Source organism: Thermobia domestica, chromosome 8, assembly GCF_964235325.1.
Source record: "Thermobia domestica chromosome 8, izTheDome1.hap1.1, whole genome shotgun sequence".
NCBI classification, from domain to species: domain Eukaryota; kingdom Metazoa; phylum Arthropoda; class Insecta; order Zygentoma; family Lepismatidae; genus Thermobia; species Thermobia domestica.
The window spans coordinates 204,240,406-204,255,880 of NC_137461.1; positions in this window are offsets into that span (position 1 = coordinate 204,240,406).

A 15,475-nucleotide genomic window follows, 5' to 3' on the forward strand; every position below is an offset into this window, starting at 1 on the left:
ACAAAATATATTTAAGTGACCGTTTCTATGTAAATAAAGGTAAGTTAAAATTACTGGTTATTTGTAAAACAGCAATTAAGGACTCGCTGTTAAAAAAATTTAAATGTCATCTTGCAATTGTTTCATTTTATTTTTTAATGTGTTTATGCCTTAGTTAGATTTTCATACTTCGTTATATCCTAGGTTATATTTCTGAGCAATGATATATTCTATTTTGTGACGCTTGGGCACAATTTACTATTTTTTTTGTCAGTACTGTTACAGTAACTCTTGTTGTTGGCACTTAACACTGTTTTCTACAGCGTCTTCAATTAATTAACTAGTACAAACTACAGTCGGGTAAGGTTTGCTTGGTAAGTAAGGAACATGGCAACTGAATACATTAGAAGTCCTTAAGAGTTTTACCGAACGACATTTTTGTAGTAAACCGTGCTGGATAAACACCTCCATGGATCCATATAAAATCTCCAAATTCTTAACAAATTTCTAATAAAGATAACTGTAGTAAGAAACAAACACTTGAAAAAATGAAATACATTCGTTATCGTTATCATTCACATTTCTTGAGGAATTATATTCTGTGATTTATTGTCTCCTTTCATTTTTCGTGAATAATGTTATGCTAGTTTGATATTCTTTTTAACCTGTGAAAACCTACAGAAGCCGGTTCAATGTTCGTCCGTAATAAGATGTAGTACATATTGAAGGACTTCTACAGCATACAGCGTTAGTAGCCATGAAGGGAATTGCTGAAGGAAAAATATCTAGAGGAAGGCCGTAATTGAAATATGCGACCAAAGGAATACAAGCTATAGGGAAGAAAAGCTACAAAAAAAATTAAAAGTCAGGCCGAGGATAGGGAAGGGTGGAAAGCTGTGTCAAACAAATCGGGAGATTGCTGACCTCAGATAATGACACCACCTACTTTAAAACTAACATAGGAAAGTCCATGCGGTTGATTTAAATCAGGTAAGCGTATTTCTCATTCCCTCAATTTATTGTCTGAAACGCATCATGAAACATGAAATACGAGTGTTGCTCTTTCCTGCACCCTATTTTATTTTTTCTTTTAATAGTGAACTACTTAAATACAACACTAATATTCAAAATTTAGTAAAGGAGATAGGTAGTATTTTCAATTACATGAACTAATGTTTGTTTCTGGGTGTCTTCTTTTACGCCAGTAGACTAGGAGCGTTTGGCAATCAAACAAGATCCAGCCATCACAGGCATGTATATAGAATGTTTTTCGAGGTACACTCATGTCCAAAATTATTGTCGCATGTCTATAAATATGTTGTTGTAGGAATATAATTTGATAACGAATTCGCCAGGTAATTCTTAGAATGTTAGTATGTATATAATCGGTAAAGACATGTATGTGGCAAATTTCAAAAGAGCAGTAAATAAGAACAATAAAACGAAAATAAAACTTTCTTGTCCATTTAGCAACATTTTGTTTTACTCATTCTAATTTTCGTATTTATAATTATTTTCCTATGAAATGTACCACAAATATACATTTGCCGATTATATACATAGTACCAGTATTAAGAGTACCCTGCAAAATCATTATCAAATTATATTCTTACATGAGAACAGTTATAGATATGCGAAAATCATTTTGGACATGAGTGTACATTGGAATATACATGATAGGTACTTGAATAGAAAAATCATGTGAAATTCATATGAAGAGAATAAGGTTACTTCCGTCCTAAAGTACGTGCCTGACACGTATCGAGAAATGTTCCGGCTATGTGCATATCATGTATCGGGTAAGACACTTTACTGGCGTGTGCCAGAACTGTACTAGGTATGTGTTAGGAATGTTCCTTTAAATACGTAGGTATGTATCTGAAATATATTAAATAAAGAAATCATGTTCTGTATACATGCTAGAAACATACCTATGTCCGCTTTAAATTACTTGCCTGACACATGCCTAGAAATGTATGTCAGGTATGTGTCATATATAAGGTATATACCACGTATAATATATACCACAGTAAGTGGCGTAAGAAATTATGTATGAAAGTCCAACGCTTATTGTTTTGCAAATTTGAACATATATGTACACTCATGTCCAAAGTGATTGTCGCATATCTATAACGGTCACATATCTATAACGGTAAGAATATAATTTGATAATGATTTTGCACGGTACTTTTAATACTGACACTATGTGTATAATCGGGAAATGTATATGTGTGGTAAATTTTATAGAAGAAGAATTATAAATACGAAAATTAGAGTGAGTAAAACAAAATGTTGCTAAATGGACAAGAAGGTTTTATTTTCGTTTTATTTTTCTTATTTATCGCTCTTTTGACATGAAATTTGCCACATACATGTCTTTGCCGATTATACACACACTAATATTATAAGAAATACCGGGCGAATTCGCTATTAAATTTTATTCCTACAACAAGACATTTATAGACATGTGACAATAATTTTGGACATAAGTGTACGTGACGTGTTTTCATTTCATATCCCTAACAGCACAAGATGTGCTAGGCATGTGCCATTTAGGTGTCCCAGCACTTTTTAGGTACCCGACACTTGGTATATATGATATTCATGTGCTAAGTGTGTATTTCAGCTACCTACAGTTTTAGGTTCTTGTTACACCTAATTCATATTTGCAACTATGTACCAAAAATATAGCATTTATATACCTGGTTCAGTTTTGCACTCTAACAATCATTTGTTTTATGTCGTAACTTGGAGCATATATCTGTCATGTTCTAGGTATGTCCGTTAGGTACATACTGTTTCAGATATCCTAACAGCACAAGATGTGCTAGGCATGCGCCATTTAGGTGTTCTAAATTCATCTCCCACTTTTGATGCGTTTGTTGCTTCTTTTTCTAAGCGATTGCGTACTAGAAGCAACAAACGCATCATTTTTATTAGATTGCAACTGTCGCCGATCTCTTGAAAGTGAATATGGAAGGACCATGAAATAACGTAAATAGACACTCGCCATTTTGTTATAAAATTACAAGGCGAGCAGATTTTATCTTATTCCAAATGATTATAGTCGAATATACGCGGTTAAAGATGCACTCTGATTAGTCAAATTCAAAAGACCTAAAAAATTTATCCTTCTACAAGCGACGTTCTCTTCATCGCCTCCGTGGCCAAGTCGGAAGAGCACAAGGCTAGTAATCCAAAGCTTGGTGGTTCGCGCCCACCGTAGGGCACTTTTTTCTTGTTTAAAGTGTTTTAAGACTCACCTTAATGTAAACACATTACGCATATAGGGGATTTAACATATTTTGGGGGAGTAATTTTGTGGTTCATTGACGCTTACGGCATGGGGAACATACCTAGAACATACTAGGCACGTTCCCCACGTACATGTCAGGCATGTGCCTAGGGGCGGACATAGACTGTGACTATCAATTGTCATTCATGTGATTTCTCACTCGGAGGTACATAAGGCACATACCGGACACATTCCCATGTACCTAAGGGAACATGATAGGCATTTGCCTGCTATGTAATTGTGCTGTTAGGGTTGATCTCCATACCACTTATGCGTTCCAACTTTTGCATATCACAGATTACAGTAGATGTTCACTAGAAGAAAATATCAAATTATGTTATGGATTATAATGTAATAGCCTGCGGCTTGGCCTCGCTCTAGCCTTTGTAAGAGCTGGTAGAGTAACTAATACCAAATCGCATATTGAACCTTAGGATATTTCTAAAAGTTAAGGTATAACTGCCGAAGTTTATGTATTAGATTCAACTGTGATTTTACTTCTAGATTCACTAATTCACTAGTTGAACTAGATTCAATAATTGTGCGACTTTACGGACATGCTGTATAAGATTTTCTAAGATATACGATAGTTTTTATACTTAGGATAAAGTACTTACTCAAAATCGCATGGAAGGGTCCTTCGCCATGCAGCTGGAAGAATCTGTTGTTTACTTGAAAATCAGAGAAAAACTCTACATGCGGAAGAATAAGCTCACACTCAATTATATGTTTATCAATGACATCAGCACTGAAATATAGAAACATAGTAGTTGACTTATATTTTGAACAGTTTATTGAATTCTATCTCTAGCTGTATTTAATATCTTGTGCCAAGATGCCAGCAGGGGCGCACCCACGAGGTTCCATCGGGTCCCGACCCCCTCTCCCCCGAAATAAACTTCCTAACTCAACATACATTTGTACACTTCCCCAATAAAACTATACTTGTTTAACAAAGAAATGATTGATCTAGCATGAAAATTTGATCTTCCATTTCATCTGTACTCTTTCGCTTATAAAAACAAACTAGTTCTATAACGTTTTCTCTGAAAATGTTAGTGGAAGTATTTTACAATTACTTTTTGTCTTTTCGGCTGAAGAAAAATACCTCTTCAATACTACATGATATATATCTTTGCCTACTAAGGGTTGATTATAGTTAGTGATGAGCACAAGAGTCTTGGTCTTGCTGTTTTTGCAAGAGTCTTGCATGCAAGACCAAGACCAAGGGGTGCAAGACCAAGACTCTTGCGCAAGAGTCTTGCACAAGTGCCAGCACTACTTGAATTTTTTTATAGAATGTAAGAAAGGAGATGAATTTCTTGGCTTCAGTAAAAATGCTGCTGAAGTGGATGTGTTCCCAGTAGGTTATGCAATCCGTGTGAGTCGATCTGCCCCTGTAGCATATAGCTACAGTATGTCGTTTTCTGAATTGGTTGTTCGCGTTTTCTGTAGATATTGCTCGTTCACAAGCCACACAAGTGTCATCTTGCGCCATGTGAGCTTTTTTGGTGGACAAACACTGTGTACGTGGATTTTCTCGGAGTTTTTCCGTTTCCTCCCACTTTATTCATTCTACCATTTCAGTCATTTTTTATCATTACCGTCTCCCTTAGCCTTAGTGCAAAACGTGGGACGTTAAACTAGATACTTCATTTCATTTCAAAGCATATTAGTGGTGTTCTTCTTCCAAAACTAAGAGAAATGTAGTAATGAACGTCGGTAATACCGTACACCATAGGTGTCGACTACATGGGTATGGTCTTGGCTCCGAGACTCAAGCATCCGTTGAAAATTTTTAATGTGTGCTCATAAAATTAATATCAAAATAACATTTTCAAGACATAGGCAAAAACTTAGTGCATGTGACCGCAAGTTTGATTTCATGGGAGGATGCTTATATGTTGAATAATTGTTTACTAACATAACTTTTAGACTCCTTAGGTATACGGCACATCGAGGATTGAACGATATAACCAGACCCGCAACCAGAGGGCAAGGGCGCCGATTTTCTGTAAATTTGGGGGACCCATTCAGATGCAGAAGGCATATGAGGATTTTAAGACAAATTGCATTCAAATTATGCCAAATATTGTATATTCTTAAATAAAATAAGGGGGCCCCACATCAGCTTTGGGGGGCCCTTGCCCCCTCGGCCCCCATAATCGGCGCCCTTGCCACGATGGCTAGGGAGGCCTGGCCCCCCTAAACTTTCCGTGACCCCCCTCCAGACATCAGTACAAAAATCACAATTAAGATATTTTTAAGGAAAATTTTAATGACTTGCTCCCCTAACATTCGTGACCCCCCCCCCAAATATCTGTGGCCAGGTCTGGATATGACATACTATCTATATTATAAAATTGAAACTGACTATTTTTGTGACTCCTAATCTTTTGAACCACCCGACTGATCTCAATCAAATTTTCAACATAGATGAGGTTTAGACCTGGGAGTGTTTTCATCATTTCACTTTGACTGTAAAACTTACGGAAGGGGATAAGGGAGAGTTATAAAATAATAGATAAAACTTAATAACTCTTGAACCAAACGACCAATCTCGATCAAATTTTTAACATAGATAAGGTTCAAGCCTGGAATGTTATCTGTCAGTTCACTTTGACGGAGCAACGTAGGGGAGAAGGAGAAGGGGTAGATGTACAAAAATCAATATAAGTAAAAATAAAAGTGACTAAGTTTGTAACTTAATAATTCTTAAACTGATCTTAATCAAATTTTTAACATTTATGAGGTTCGGTCCTGGAAAGTGTTTTAGAGTTTGTTTGAATTTCATGGTAGAATCTAGGAGGGGAGGGGAGGGGAGGAGGGGAGGGGGAGGTATATATAAAATAAGTAAAACTTAATGACTTTTGAAACACCCGACCAATCTTAATCAAATTTTCAACATAGATAAAGTTCAGGCCTGGAGCAATTTTTATCATTTTACTTTGACGGTGCAACGTATGGGGAAGGAGAGGGGGAAGATATATGCAAAAAAATAAAAATATAAGGCTATCTTTGTGACTTCATCACTCTTAAACCAGCTGATCGATCTCAATCAAATTCTCAACATAGATGAGGATCGGACCTGAGATGGTTTCTGTCATATCACTTTGACGGTGCAGTTTAGGGAAGGGGGAAGGGAAATATATTTAAAAATGATCGAAAATGACCGATATTAAAATGGAATCTATAGTTTTTGGGGTCGCTGAGATAAACTGACACCTTTGATGCTGTTTAAATCCAAATTCAGCCCCGGAGCTTGGCGGAGGGAAGGAAAGAGATATAAAAATGATCGAAAATGACATATAATACCTAGGTAATGATCAAAAATGACCAAATATTAGTGTCGAATCCATAGTTTTCGGCGTCGCTAAGGTAAACAGTGATACTTTCGATCCCGTTTGAATGCAAATTCAATACCACAACTTGAGGGAAGGAACGAGATATATAAAAATGATCAAAAATGACCATTATCAATGTCGAACTTATAGTTTTCAAGGTCATTGAGATGAACAATGACATTTCCAATGCCGTGCCTCGCAACATGGGAGAGGAGGAAATATATAAGTTTATTGAAAATGACCGATATTAGTAACAAATGCATAGTTTTCAGGGTCTCTGAGACGAAGAATGAAACTTCTGAAGCCGTTTAAATCCAATTTCAGCCTCGCAACTTGGGGAGGAGGGGGGAAGAGAAGTATAAAAATAATCGAAAATGACCGATATCAGACAGCGCTTTACAAATTGTAAAAAGTGACTGACTAACGAAATATATTATTATTATTATTATTATTATTATTATTATTATTATTATTATTATTATTATTATTATTATTATTATTAGTTTAACCCAACGAAGTGGGTAATTGATGCTAATAATAAATATTCACAAGTAAGACTTCAAATAACTTGGAGTTTGATGCCGTTATTTTGTATTTCTAATACAGGTCAAAAGCATTTATATAAATTGAGGTTACACAAAAGACATAGACAATTGAGTCGTTTTCAGTTTTCACTCAAATTATTCTAAAATATTAAGAGTTTTTATTATAATCATTTTTATTTTTATTTTCTCTCTTTTTTGGTCAATATTGCTAAACATATAATCATCATCATAATACGTATTCTGTCATTATTGACAGGTTACTTGCTGCAACTGAGAAGGTTCGACGTTCGGTGGTCCTCAGCTAGTCTCTTCGTCTTGACGTAGCAATTTTCTGTTTTAATACCTTCCTTCAACTAGTCTCCTTCGCTCCCTCCCCCTCTTTCCTTGCATAATATCCTCTAGCACGTCCCTCATAATACAGTTCCTCCTCAGCCAATATCCTAAATTATTTTTTCCCCTAGTGCTAATATTTCTAATATCTTCAATGTCAATGTTTCTGGCCCATAGACTGCATATTGGAATAAGTAAATCTCAATATTTAATTGGAAGTTTGTTTAATACAAGGATTAGCTAATTGTGGTTGAGAAGAAAAATCTGATGCCTGTAGAGTGTAAAAATAATTTTGCAATTCATGGTATTTTAATCATCTGTGCCGTCATGTTTTTCTTTCATGCATCTCAGGGGTAGCCTCCCCAGTTTGGGAACCAGTGGTGTGTTGGGTCTGCTAAAAAATATTGAAAGATTACGTTGTGATTTAGGCATATCTTATAAGTAGTGAAGGGTGGGCACCCATTAAAAAAAATAAAGGTCATCACCTATGTTGTACACTATCATCATACCTACACGAAATTAAACTATATTACATTTAGAAACATACATTGTATTTCCATTACTATTGGCGCATTGTAGAGTTTATTATCCCTCATATCAAGAGTAAAATTTACTTATGAAAAGCATAAGATTTCTTAAATACAAGACTTGCAAGACTCTTGCATGCAAGACCAAGACCAAGACCACCCTGGTCTTGGTCTTGCATTTGCTCATCACTAATTATAGTAAACACTCTTTCAGTCGCAGCATTGCTGCTTGGAATTGCAAAATAAAATTGACAAAATGCAAGTTCACTGAATGTTTCAACGCTATTGTTACAATGACAATTGAAAAATACAAATTGAACATTGGAAAACTAATTAAAAAAAAGTTTCGACCCATTATGGCCATACCTTTATGTTGAAGATACACTACACTCAGAAATAAATGTAGGTGACGTACTTAAAAAGACAGCATGAATGTTTTATATTACTTTGCGTATATGTTCAATCTATACGTACTTTCCGCATGAAACAATATAGGCGGTCAAGATCTCACATACAAATGGACGTATATAACATATAGCTGTATGAGAAATGTAACATAAGTATATGCAGTAGCTTAGCCAGGATGTGTGTTTGGGGGGGGAGCAAGTGCTGTTATAGGTACATATAGAAAAATTACAAACAAAAAATATATAAACAAAAATATATAAAAAAATTACAAACATCAAAGTACCAAAGTACATTGCCGGACCTCTTTGAGGGGCCCGGCCCCTCTGTACCCCCTTCCCTACGCCACTGAGTACATGCATGTGATATGCGGAAAACTGTTAGATGTCAGACATCCTGCAAGGGCATAATGTAACATTTAAGGCCAGTGCCTATGTAGCACACGGATAACGTGTGCTCCATACTGATTTCTGTAGTAAGCAAAGGATACCATACATTTGCACAATATACCGTTGTCCGGGGAACGGATTTTTCTCAGTGTAGACGAGGAATCATTACTAGCGCAAATCCCGGGGGGATGAGGGGGACATGTACCTCCAATCTTGGAACTGAAGAGGACTGTCCCTCCAAATAATCCGATTTCATTTGAAATGTTTTTTTGGGGAGAAATTTGATTATTTTTGTCCGATTGCCACAAAGGAACGTGAGATGAAATTGATGTCCCCCAGAATAAGCCTCAAATCTGCTCGCCTTCCAACGTTGAAGTTAACTCTGCTCCTCTGCTCCTCCACAACGTTGTTTTTCAACTTCATAAATATTTTGGACATCGCAAAAAAAAAAAAAAAAAAAAAAAAGGATGAAATAAAATATAATATGATAAAAATAAAAAGATTATGTGAACGGTCTTACTCGTCCCCTCCAATATGGGCCGCTGGGAATCTTCAAACTTTATAGCTTTAATATTTTGGAAAGCTGCGTTAGTAGCTATAATCTGTAATATACTAACAAGATACCATAAATATCGAAATCAAATCCGTAGTATACCAACAGATGTAACTGCGTTGCCTCTTAACGTATTTTTTCATATAAATTAAACGATATTTAGTACGGGGATTTTAAAGTGTTCGATTTTTATTACAACAAACTACATAGATATAGAAGAAGACCCATTTTCTCCAGGCTGAGGTACATCGCTTGGTAATTAAAAGATTAAGTACTACTTTAAATGATCCTAGATCAATTTTCAAATACAAAGGAATTTTCGTGAATGTATTGTATTTTATGAAGAAATAGAATCACAAAACCATGACAAAGTACAAATTATTTTTATTTCACTACTCTCTGAGAGGTGGTCTACGTCGTGGTCTTTATTTTTCTGAGAAACCTGTTAAAATCTCATCAATTTCCTCTAATAAATAATCAGAATCAAACAGTTTCCGCTGGGCTGTACGAATTGTTTTTACCGTCTGCAGTCCTTTTCTGTGACTTGTCACGTTTGTGCTAATAAAGTCAGAAAGAAAAACTTTACACTGAGAAAAAAAAATTGTAGCTGGCATACTTAAAAAGATAGATTACATGCGTAATTCCTGTAGTTTTTGGACTTAACGTACAGTAGACGTATAACTGAAAACGCATGTTTTATAATACTTTCTGTATAAGTGTTCCATCTATACGTACTTTCCGTATGAAGCAATGCCGTATCTCACATACAAATGGACGTATATAACATATAGCTGACGAAGGTAACAAAAGTATATGCATGTGATATACGGAAAACTGTTAGATGCCAGACATCCTGCAACGGCATGATGTAACATCTAAGGGCAGTGCCTATGTAGCATATGGATAACGTATGCTCCGTACTGATTTCTATAGTGAGCAAGAGGATACCGTATATTTGTACAATATACCGCTGTCCGGAGAACGGATTTTTCTCTGTGTAGACAAGAGAACGATCTTCTGTATTGTGCTAATACAATTATCTAGTAGGACTCGCAAAATTTAATGTAAACATTTGAAGGCAGCATTAGTAAAAATGTTGTTTTTGAAAGTATTGTTTGCAACTTTGTTCGACAAAACACTTCAAATGATTCGAAGGTTGATAGACAGATCCATCGATATCGAATTTACCAGCGAAAAATATAATGCAAATGTTGGTTATATTGTGTAAGTAATATAAATGAAGTTTTGGATAATATCCAACATTCTCTTGCGTAATAAATAACGCTAACGCAAATGCTTTATTGTGCACTTTGATTCAGTTTAATCTTTGTAGCTCCTTAGTTGAGTATTAGTTTTGAACCGACCAGGAGCTCTGTAACGTAGTCACAAAATCTCGTGATTTCCTAATTAATGCAAAAAAGTCATTAGTTAATAAAAATAGATATGGAATGAGAAACGACTGAACAAAAGTTTATTTTAATATGGAGTTTGCAGCTCTGATTGATGTTCATGAGGTATTTGGCAACATAGCGTAAGTTACGATGCATGATGTTACACTGTTCACGTGTGAAGGCTTGGCTTTTAATCTTGTTAGCATATCTCACAGTACAGCCCTTTAAACGTCTGCCCTTACATACAACGTAATCACAGTTTTAAAGTGACTCAAAAAAAAAAAAAATTCTTGATGAGAGGGTGGAGGAGGAGTGCGGGAAGGTATAGCCTGTTGGCTCTATGCTCACTCTACACTATAAAGGCGGGAGAAAATATCTGCTTATCGGGAGAAAAGACTAATTAATGTTGGTTCAAGGGCAAGGGAACTAAACATTACATTATTCAAGTTTCCTTGACAACGCTAACATACAAATAGTTATGGAAGAAAATAAAATGTTTCTTTAATGCACTTTATAGTTTCAGCATTTAATAACACGATGTATGTTAACTTATTATTATTATTATTATTATTATTATTATTATTATTATTATTATTATTATTATTATTATTATTATTATTATTATTATTATTACTGTTTGCAAATATTTAGGAAGCGAATAAATATTCTTCAAGTACTTTAAATTGATTAGCATCTAAAATGATACTGAGAAAGCAAGCAAGCATGCGAAATGACAAATAAATGTGTAAGTGATCGTCTTTTAATTCAAATAAATTAATTATAAAATAAAAGTGAGTAGGGAATAGAAAATTTTCATATCATGTATTGTAGATTCAAGGCGGAAAACATGGGTTTCAGTAAATTCGGTTGCTGCTAAGCTTACACAATGTGACACTTATACTTGAATCTCATATCCACTTTTTCTGCCAAAATTTCTCCTCCCTTGTAATTTAATTTTACTGTCAAATTCTGAGTTGTTTCATTGAATATCCAGGCGTCTTAGAATTGACTCGTACAAGGAATTAGCACAACTTTTAAAGTTTAGAAATGTGGGTGCGTTTTAGATTCGAGGGTGTTTTAGATTCGAGGGCGTTTTAGATTCGAGGGTGTTTTAGATTCGAGGGCGTTTTAGATTCGAGGGTGTTTTAGATTCGTGGGTGTTTTAGATTCGAGGGCGTTTTAGATTCGAGGGCGTTTTAGATTTGAGGGTGTTTTAGATTCGAGGGTGTTTTAGATTCGAGGGCGTTTTAGATTCGAGGGCGTTTTAGATTCGAGGGTGTTTTAGATTCGAGTATATACGGTATACTTTAGTTGGATAGGGCTTATATGGATACCAAATACGTGTTTTAAACGGAAGAACAGAATTGGATTCCCTGTACGAGCTCGTGTCATTCAGGCTGTACGTCAAACAGTACGTCTACGTCTTGGTGCTGAAAATTAACGGCCAAATTACGTCTAATTTCCTTTAGAAACGATCAACATCGAATGCATACTTGAATTTTAGTGCAACATGAAAACATAGGTGGCACCACAGTGGGTCCAATGGGTGCAGCTGTACTCACATTAACTTCGATTTTCAGATTTCCTACAATAATCCTTTCTATTTTGTATATTTCTTCTTTCCTATGTTTGGATGTATTTGAGTGACTTCTTAAGTCTCTCATAAGTTACTTGCTATCATATAGTGTTTTTCTAGTATCTTTTTTAGTAAAACTTAGGGATTATATTTGAAATCTTAAGGCTCAATAGTGCAGAGTGTTCTGGCAACAATGTCCCATCCTAGCCTGTACCCACATTACCAAAACCCTGGCGCCGCCTATGCATGAAAATATGCTCGTGTCCCTATTTCACAAGTTAATAAATATTATAAAATCAAGGGGAAAGGTTAGTCAACTTTTTAAATATTATTGGTACTTAGTTTTTGCATTCATTTCAAGTTACGTTGTTAATAATTATGTATGTTAGTGAGTAGGTAACCGAATGATTTGTACAGAATCGATTGAGAAATTGAAATTTAAGCATAGTTTGAGCAATGTTGCCAACACAAATAGTTTTTTGACTTTCCGAATGCTTTCTGATAATAAAATACGTAAAAATTAACTTAAATAACTAACTGACTCATATTAGGTTTGCTATCTTAAATAACTTGAACAAGAACAACAAATCACTGAACAAAAGTAACGTTTATTTTAAAAATAATAACTGTGTGACAGTTTCGCCAACTAACTGAACATGTTGACTTCATCAGACAGTCAAAAACCGTTGCTTTGTTTTTCTAGCTTACAAGGGCGCCGATCCTGGGGGGCCGAGGGGGCCCGGGCCCCCCAAAAACTCATGTGGGCCCCCTATAGTATTTATGAATATACAATATTTGGCATAATTTGAGTGCAATTTCTCTTAAAATCTTTATATATATACCTTCTGCATCTGAATGGGTCCCCCAAATTTACAGAGAAATCGGTGCCCTTGCTAGTTTAACTTAAATAATTTCTTATGTAGAACCCATATCTCCTTACGGGAGCAAGTTGGACGAAAACTTAGTAAGCAAGTCTTTAAAAAGCTTCAAAAGTTGAATAATAATAATAATAATAATAATAATAATAATAATAATAATAATAATAATAATAATAATAATAATAATAATAATAATAATAATAATAATAACGCGATAAGAGTAGATGCTCTCCAGGTAATAATTCTTTGAACAGATCTATTGGCTTCGATCATGGTGGTTGAAGTTGACTATAATTTTAATTTTGCATTAGCAGTAGATAGTTGCGTATGGGCGTAAGCGTAACGCTGTTGTGATGATGCGCGATATATAGCCCCTCTCACGTGCTCCTCACAACACCTTATCATCACACTTAAATTTATTAAAATTTATATAAAAATTTTGAAATAAAGATATGCACAAAATAAGTTTATTTTTGTTAATTTTGAAAAGCGGGTTGAGGGCAGGGCTTGCTAACTTAACATAACTATAACATAACGAAATAGACGGAAGTAACGTAATATATTTGTTAACACATTATGTTATGTACCAATTGTAAATTCATATATTTGTTACGAAACACTAATGTTACTATACTTATCAAATAACTATAATGGTACCGTCTTAAAGGAGCAAACTACTTTCTGTTTATCACTAAATAACTTTATGAAGAGATTGATAGGTATATAGTATATTGTAATAACGTTATTACTTTATACGTTAATCCCAAGGCTTGCTGATTTAACTTAACTTTAAAATAACGAAAAAGATGGAAGTACAGCCAAGTATAGCAATATATTTGTTAAATATTTTGTTATGTACCAATTGTAACTTTATATATTTGCTTCGAAACAATTATGTTACTATACTTATCAGATAACTATAGAGTAACGAATTACATGATCAATCTACTTTCTGTTACCACTAAATAACTTTATGAAAAGATTGATAGGAATATAGTATATTGTAATAACGTTATTACTTTATACGTTATTCCCAAGGCTTGCTGATTTAACTTAACGTTAAAATAACGAAAAAGATGGAAATTCAGCCAAGTATAGCAATATATTTGTTAAATGTTTTGTTATGTACCAATTGTAACTTTATATATTTGCTTCGGAACAATTGTGTTACTATACTTATCAGATAACTATAGAGTAACGGATTGCAGGATCATTGTGCTTTCTGTTACCACTAAATAACCTTATGAAAAGCTTGATAGGAATATAGTATATTGTAATAACGTTATTATTTTATAGGTTATTCACAAGGCTTGCTCATTTAACTTAACGTTAAAATGACGAAAAAGATGGAAATCCAGCCAAATATAACAATATATTTATTAAATTTTTCGTTATGTACCATTTATAACTTTTATATTTGTTATGAAACAATAATGTTACTATACTTTTCAGATAACTATATAGCGACGAATTAGAAAAAATGAAATACTTTTTGCTATCACTAAATAACGTTAAGAAAAGATCAACTGAAATATAGTACATTTCAATAACGTTATTGTTGTATAGCTTATTCTCAGGACTTTCTAACTTAACGGTATCATAACTAATAATTACCGGAACAAAATGTTTTTTGTTATGAGTGTTTTATCCAGGCATGTGAGAAGGGGAAAATGTCCTCTCCAAAGTTGTAGAATTCCCCCCCCCCCCCCGCGTATTTTAAAACAACACTTTCAAGGTTTGGGAGGTGATTCCTAACACCAAGATAAGACAAAAAATATAGACGAAAATGTGTCCAAAAATGATTCCTTTCGAAGTTATAGGCTGCCGAAAACATGAAAAAATAATCCTCCAAAACAATGGGAAGTACCCTAGTCGGGTCAGGACTTCACTTATGAACTAGTATCTGCCCTATCCAAATATCGATGTTTCATAATTTGCGGTACTACCTTAACAATTTTTAGAGAGATAGTTGGTAAGTACTTCAAATTATATGCCCATAGCCAAACACCCTCTATAAAAAATGTTGCATGAGTATTTTAGGATTTTGAAACATTGATGTTTGGATATGACACATATTAGTTCCTAAGTGAAGTCTGGGGCCGCGGTAGCTCAGTGGTAGAGCGTTCACCTCTGGTGCTAGGGGTCCCGGGTTCGATCCCAGCCCCCGCCAAGTGAACTTTGTGGTGGACAAACACCGTGTGCGTGGGTTATCTCGGGGTTCTCTCGTTTCCTCCCACTTTCTTCATTCCAACATTTCACTCAT